General features: G+C 39.4%; 1 long non-coding RNA gene across 1 annotated transcript in view; it reads right to left on the bottom strand.

The window, feature by feature from the left end:
* LOC137498617 (uncharacterized) overlaps positions 1-7,906 on the bottom strand; it is a 52,613-nt gene extending 44,707 nt beyond the window's left edge. Inside the window, exon 1 of the long non-coding RNA XR_011017872.1 lies at positions 7,774-7,906. This is a non-coding gene — a long non-coding RNA (uncharacterized lncRNA). The remainder of the gene's footprint in view (positions 1-7,773) is intronic.
* Between the last annotated feature and the right edge of the window lie 307 nt (positions 7,907-8,213).

An 8,213-nucleotide genomic window follows, 5' to 3' on the forward strand; every position in this document is an offset into this window, starting at 1 on the left:
ATTCTTTCCATAACAGTGGCTGTTGAAAGCCAGACCCTTATTTTTAAGTATATTTTATGCCTGTTCTCTACGTTTATCACATCAGGATTTACCTGAACAGCTGTAAATGAGATAAGATAAACCGCATTGTTTAGGTTAGGTATGCTATCGCCTGGATAGTGCCAAGAGTTCCACGACGGGAGGAATAAAAATAAATAAGGAAAGTTTCCCGCATTTTTGGATATCTACAGGTGTGGCAGTAATGCGTTTTAGTATCATAAAATTTGTACATTCGTTGTCTCTCAATTTTTATTAACGCATACCCTAGTATGTTTTGTTTGGCATCTCCAAAAATCGTTGAAGTGGGGACATGAAAATTCAATATTTTCATTAGGTACGTTGGCGAGTAAAACAATTGTGACTGGATTGTTTTTATCTCGTTTCAAACCTACTTCTCTCCCAAAAAAAGTATATTGGCCCAAGTTACGAGATATTAAACGATCAGTTTGTTAATGATCTCGCCTGCCTATATTAAAAGGCCTAGCAACAACCATGAATATTTCTTTAATAAAGTACACTCGTTTCCTCATCCCAAGGTGGTGCAGCTCTTTTTCAGACAGGCCCACAGTGGAAGAGAGTCACATGTACCATTTTTACCACAAATCACTGGCAAGATGGTACCGGGAATTGAACTCAGGCTCCCGAGAATGGCAGCTTGTGCTAACCCTTACACAGGTGGACATTCTTAACTACAAAACACAGACATGGATACATCACCGATGCGCGCTTGAAATGCGCGTGTTGGACATGAAACTATTCATCTATTTGTGCGACGTCATCAGAGCTGCAGTAAGCCTACGCTTTGGAGGTAGGTACACAAATATACCGCATGATTTCGATGCGTGTTTCCATTGCGTGGGTCGTACAGACGAAATTATTCAGAAATTTGTGTGATGTCACCAGAGCTGCATAAGGTTTGTATCAGCTTTGAAGCGGAATCGTTGTTCTTTTCTGATGTTTTACTTTGGGGGTCTTATATGCGAGATTTACTTTTTCATTTTCTCGAAAAGCCAGAGGAGGGGTCTAATACACGAGTAAATACAGTATTTTTTTATTTAAACACACATCATTTCCAGCCTCACTAAGATTTTTCTTTTACTGGAATGTACAGATCACAGGAAAAAAAATTTCAGTGGAAGTGCATCATAGAAAAAGTAAAATATCTATATTAACACACACACAATAAATACTTTCAGCATACTGTAAGATATTGGTTTACAGGGCTTCCTTGGGTTGAAGAAGTTTAATACCTAAAATACAAATTTTCCTCTTAAAACTAGAGACCACAGGTTCTGTAGGATTCCCTGAGTCTAGTAACCTGCATGGATTGCCAATAGTCGAGTACGCTCTGATAAGGATAATCAAGTGATTCCTGTGTGTAAATTTGTGCATGTGACAGAGGGGAAGAAGAGACCAAAACCAAACATACATGATGGATACATGGAGTTGGTAGTGGGTGGTTCACATGTAAAAATACATACATACATTATCATTATAGACTGCTATGCCTTTCAGCGTTCAGTCTGCAAGCCTCTGTGAATTTACTAAACGTCGCCACAATCCTCTATTTGCAACTAGTGTTGTGGCCTCATTTAGTTCTATACCTCTTATCTTTAAATCGTTAGAAACCGAGTCTAACCATCGTCATCTTGGTCTACCTCTACTTCTCTTACCCTCCATAGCAGAGTCCAATATTCTCCTAGGTAACCTATCCTCCTCCATTCGCCTCACATGACCCATCCACCGAAGCCGGTTTATGCGTACAGCTTCATTCATCAAGTTCATTCCTAAATTAACCTTTATATCCTCATTCCGAGCACCCTCCTGCCATTGTTCCCACCTGTTTGTACCAAGAATCATTCTTGCTACTTTCACGTCTGTTACTTCTAACTTATGAATAAGATATCCTGAGTCCACCCAGCTTTCGCTCCCGTAAAGCCCCACCACCGAAGCCGGTTTATGCGTACAGCTTCATCCATCGAGTTCATTCCTAAATTAGCCTTTATCTCATCATTCCGAGTACCCTCCTGCCAATGTTCCCACCTGTTTGTACCAACAATCATTCTTGTTACTTTCATGTCTGTTACTTCTAACTTATGAATAAGATATTCTGAGTCCACCCAGCTTTCGCTCCCGTAAAGCAAAGTTGGTCTGAAAACAGACCAATGTAAAGATAGTTTCGTCTGGGAGCTGACTTCCTTCTTACAGAATACTGTTGATCGCAGCTGCGAGCTCACTGCAATAGCTTTACGACACCTTGATTCAATCTCACCTACTATATTACCATCCTGGGAGAACACACTACCTAAATACTTGAAATTATCGACCTGTTCTAGCATTGTATCACCAATCTGACATTCAATTCTGTTGAATTTCTTAACTACTGACATCAATTTAGTCTTTGAGAGGCTAATTTTCATACCATACTCGTTGCAACTACTTTCAAGTTCCACGATATTAGACTGTAGGCTTTCGGCACAATCTGCCGTTAAGACCAAGTCGTCAGCATAAGCCAGATTGCTTACTACATTTCCACCTAACTGAATCCCTCCATGCCATTTTACACCTTTCAGCAGATGATCCATATAAACTATGAACAGCAAAGGTGAAAGATTACAGCCTTGTCTAACCCCTGTAAGTACCCTGAACCAATAACTCATTCTACCATCAATTCTCACTGAAGCCCAATTGTCAACATAAATGCCTTTGATTGCTTTTAATAATCTGCCTTTAATTCCATAATCCCCCAGTATGGCGAACATCTTTTCCCTCGGTACCCTGTCATATGCTTTCTCAAAATCTACGAAACATAAACACAACTGCCTATTCCTCTCGTAGCATTTTTCAATTACCTGGCGCATACTGAAAATCTGATCCTGACAGCCTCTCTGTGGTCTGAAACCACACTGGTTTTCATCCAGCTTCCTCTCAACGACTGATCGCACCCTCCCTTCCAAGATGCCAGTGAATACTTTGCCTGGTATACTAATCAGTGAGATACCTCGATAGTTGTTGCAATCCTTCCTGTTCCCTTGCTTATAGATAGGTGCAATTACTGCTTTTGCCCAATATGAATGTACCTTACCAACACTCCATGCTAATTTTATGAGACTATGAAGCCATTTCATCCCTGTCTTCCCACTACACTTCACCATTTCAGGTCTAATTTCATCTATTCCTGCTGCATTATGACAGTGGAGTTTATTTACCGCCCTTTCCACTTCCTCAAGCATAATTTCACCAACATCATTTTCCTCCTCCCCATGAGCTTGGCTGTTCACAACACCACCAGGATGATTTCCTTTTACATTGAGAAGATGTTCAAAATATTCCCTCCACCTTCCCAGTGATTCCCTGGGATCAATTTTGAGTTCACCTGAATTACTCAAAACACTGTTCATTTCCTTTTTCCCTCCCTTCCTAAGATTCTTTATTACTGTCCAGAAAGGTTTCCCTGCTGCTTGACCTAGCCTTTCCAGGTTGTTACCAAAATCTTCCCATGACTTCTTATTGAATTCAACAAATATTTGTTTCGCTCTGTTTCTTTCATCTACATACAACTCCCTGTCTGCCTCGGCCCTTGTTTGGAGCCATTTCTGATAAGCGTTCCTTTTACGTTTACAAGCTGCTCTCACTTCATTATTCCACCACGATGTTCGCCTTTTCCCATCTTTACACACATTTGTTCCTAGGCATTCCCTTGCTGTTTCTACTACAGCATCCCTGTATGCCACCCATTCACTTTCTATATCGTGAACCTGCTTACTGTCTACTGTTCGAAACTTCTCACTAATCATATCCATGTACTTCCGTCTAATTTCCTCGTCCTGGAGATTTTCTACCCTTATTCTTTTGCAGACAGATTTCAATTTTCTCTACCTTAGGTCTAGAGATACTTAGTTCACTACAGATCAGATAGTGGTCTGTATCATCGAAAAATCCCCGGAAAACTCGTACAATCCTAACAGACTTCCTGAATTCGAAGTCTGTTATGATGTAGTCTATTATGGATCTGGTACCCCTAGCCTCCCATGTGTAGCGGTGAATAGCCTTATGCTTGAAGAATGTATTCGTAACTGCTAAACCCATACTAGCACAGTAGTCCAGCAAACGCTTCCTATTTCCACTAGCTTCCATATCTTCCCCACATTTACCAATCACCCTTTAGTATCCTTCAGTTCTATTCCCAACTCTCGCATTGAAATCTCCCATTAGCACTATTCTATCCTTGCTGTTGACCCTGACCACGATGTCACTCAATGCTTCATAAAACTTGTCAACTTCATCCTCATCTGCACCCTCACACGGTGAATACATGGACACAATTCTAGCCCTATTCCTCCAACTGACAAATCTACCTACATTATTTGCTCGTTTACGTGCCTAACAGAAACTATGTTCCGTGCAATGGTATTCCTGATAAAGAGCCCTACCCCAGACTCTGCCCTTTCGTTTCTAACACCCGTCAAGTACACTTTATAATCTCCTATCTCTTCCTCGTTATCTCCCCTTACCCGAATATCACTTATTCCTAGCACATCCAGATGCATCCTCTTTGCTGACTCAGCCAGTTCTACTTTCCCCATCGAATTCCATTTCGTTCGCCTAGTTGTTTCCAAGGAGTGCCTCGCCTGTCAAATGGGAGTGGGACTCCATTACTCCCATAGGTCCGAGGCTTGCTTAAAATGTTCTGAGCTCGGTCGATTCATGAAGCAAGATGCTACCCTACTTGCACATAGTCCAAGTGAGGATCTCTCCTCTAACGGGTTATGGACCACCGGTGGATTTTATAGTCCTACCCGCCTGAGCACAAGGAGGGCCAGGACTCAGAATATGTCCGAGATGCCCACTCCCATTCCATAGCAACTGGTATCCCGACTCTCAGGACCACTTACTAGGCCACTCAGCCGTTGCCCATGGTTCACGAACTAGGACGTGACTACAGTAACCCACAAACATGAACCACATGTAAAAATGGCAATACTAAAAATCTTAACTTTTACTCGAGTAGAAATGGGATGGAATGAACATAATAAACATATACAAATGAATGAATGAAAGGAATTAACACTATAATAAGATTCATTTCTATAAACTGAACACAGTACCAGATTACAACTGCCTTCACAACTTATGGGCAGAAATGGAAGGTAACAATTCTCTAGCAATGAAACAAAACAAAAGCATAAAAATATGTGATCTGTTGTTTGGAAAGGGACCCAAAGTCGATAGTCTAAATTTTACAGTATAGCTGAACAGAAGCATCTGTGTTTCTATGTTTTGACTTCTTATGCTACCTATGGGTCTTCTTAACAAACTATGTTACGCAGTAGTTTGAATCTTCGCCACTGGGAGTCATGAAAACTTCGCACAATTGATAAGACAATTAGGGATGGCTGTGACTGAACTTTTCTCAAAAGACTGTTTTTTTACAATTTGTTTTACATCGCACAGACACAGATATGTCTTATGGCGATGATGGGACAGGAAAGGCTTAAGAGGGGAAGTGGCCGTGGCCATAATTAAGGTACAGCCAAAGTTATTTGCCTGGTGTAAGAATGGGAAACCATGGAAAACCATCTTCAGGGCTGCCGACAGTGGGGCTCGAACCCACTATCTCCCGGATGCAAGTTTATAGCTGCGCGCCCCTAAGCGCACGGCCAACTCACCAGGTACATTTTTCTTAATAGCAACAGTCAGTAATTAACTCTTACGGTGCCATGATGCCAATGCATCAGCAGTGATATTCTGTACGAAAAATGCCAGGATGCCGATTCGATCAGCACCCTCTTATAAGTGGTGAAGTTATGCAGTAAGGTGCTAGATTGTGCCACAAATCAAGGAGAAAGAAGGTAGAATGTTTGTAATTCCTTCTTACATCAGTAGATGGCACTGACATAGCTTCATTTTTGCTAGTTTACTCGTCAACTGTGAGTGTAGGATCTGTGAGCGCTTGACGTTTATGATCCAATATGGCAGCCTCCTTGTTTGTTTATGTCTGCGTGTTGTGATTTGTTTCCAATAATTTTATGTCCTAATTGCTGCATTTGAGTTATTTATTGTAATATATTAAGTTTATTATTACTTCTACTGTAGTTATAGTTACGTAGCAATTTATTTAGGTCATAGTAAAGTTGTAAATAGTACATTTATCACAACAAGGCATGTCGTCACAGAGGCCTATTTCGGGAGAAGAAATCGAGGAACTTTTGGGTTGCTTTGAAGATGTATGCGACTCTAATTTTAGTGAAAGTGATGGTTATGATGTTTATGGGTCTTCAGGTAGCACACCAGAGAATGATGGAGCAGTGCCATTGGGTAATGGGCTTACAACATTTTGTGCAATGTCGAAGAGTTATAGTGATAGTGCTAATGAAAATAACAGTGACCGTGCTAAAGAAAATGACAGTGGCAGTGAATCAGATGATTCTTGGACTGAATGAATATTCCCTGAAAGTAATGTTGTCCATCCCACCAATTTTATGAAATACCAGGGCCAAAACCTTGTAGGCCTACCTCAACCTGATGCTCCACCCATAGAATATTTCAATCTGTTCTTTACACTTTCATTCCTGACACTATTAGTTGATTTTGTATGTTGTTCTGATCTTCTGAACTGTTCTGTAGTAACAAATACTGCTACTAGACACAGTTCTCTCAAATGATTATTATTACTCTCCCAAAATTCATAAAATATCCAATCGTTGACAGGTTACACTGTTGGTGTCTTTCTCTCCACGTGTTGAATGTTTTAGGAAATTAGTTAATAAACTGGAAAGTAGACCTACATTAAGAATATAAATTTGTATATATGATCCCAGATATGAGTAAAGATAATATTTTTGGGTGCAGTATTCCACGAAATTTTGTTTTTTGAAATGCAAATCACATTCCTTGGAGTATATCAAGCTCACATACCAAAATTTACCTCCGTATCTTTTAAACTGAGACATAAATAAAAAATTTTATACAGTGATGCAAGATCCATTGCAACATGCTTGGCATTCTATGCATATGATGACCTATTATGGATAGACATCCAAAGGGTTAATATCTTCTGAAGTATTGCACCTAGAAGCATGAAATCATATTTAAAATACTTGGTATCCTATTCCAATTTTAGAACCACAAAATTCTCAATAATGAAGAAGTTCACTTTAAGTCCCTTTCAGCACATATATGAAAAAAATTGAGTCTCAGATTTTGCAAAGTATGTCCATACAAATATAGAGTATAAAAAACAAAGTATTTTTCCTCTAGTCTTGAAATTAAACAGCAAACTAAATAATTTCAACAATGAAGACCTGAAGAGAACGTAGCAATAACCAACTGGGAATTGAGAGATTACTGTTTGTTAGACTGCATAAAGAATAAATGACAGAATTTCCAATTAACTAGGACATAGAACAATTTCTTACCCTCGCTTCTCCCCCACGCCGTAAGCAATATAGGAAGAGTGCCTTTAATTTAGCAAAGAATCATGGATTTGATTCCCCCATAATACCTTTACTAAAACTGTAACCCCGATCTTAATTTAAATCTGAATTACCTGTTCTGTCTTGCAACAGGAACATTATTATTATTATTATTATTATTATTATTATTATTATTATTATTATTATTATTCACCCCATACAATTGAGTTCACTGTTGCCCAATTCTGAAAATATGAGCCAATAATTTGGCTGCTAATGAAATACACATCAATACAATACAAAAAATTGCTCTTCTTACCTTGAAGCACTGGACGTTTATGCAATTCTCGATTTTTTCTGGTGTTGGTCCGAGAAGAACTCAGTCGCTTGTCCTTCTTTATGTGAAGAGGAACACTGCCTTCTGCAGATAACTGCTGTGGAGAAGATGCTGTCTACAAAAGAATAAAAATAAAATAGTCTGAGAGATCAAATACTGCTTACAGCATAAATGATTCAAACATAATTTATTACAAGTTAACCCAGTGTTCGCCAAAGGGTCACAAACAAACCATAGTGCTTGGATTTTATTTCTCACCCACAATACCATTTTTCCACACTAACGATCTCTCGGTGATACTAAAGGGGACCTTCCAATTGTTCTGAATAATTCGCCTCAAGCATGTAGCCTTATGGAAGAGCTGTAGAGATGCTATTCTGTAGTTACTGGAAGACCGAGTTTTGAAATAAATTCCAGTTTGG

Source organism: Anabrus simplex, chromosome 2 (genome assembly GCF_040414725.1).
Source record: "Anabrus simplex isolate iqAnaSimp1 chromosome 2, ASM4041472v1, whole genome shotgun sequence".
NCBI classification, from domain to species: domain Eukaryota; kingdom Metazoa; phylum Arthropoda; class Insecta; order Orthoptera; family Tettigoniidae; genus Anabrus; species Anabrus simplex.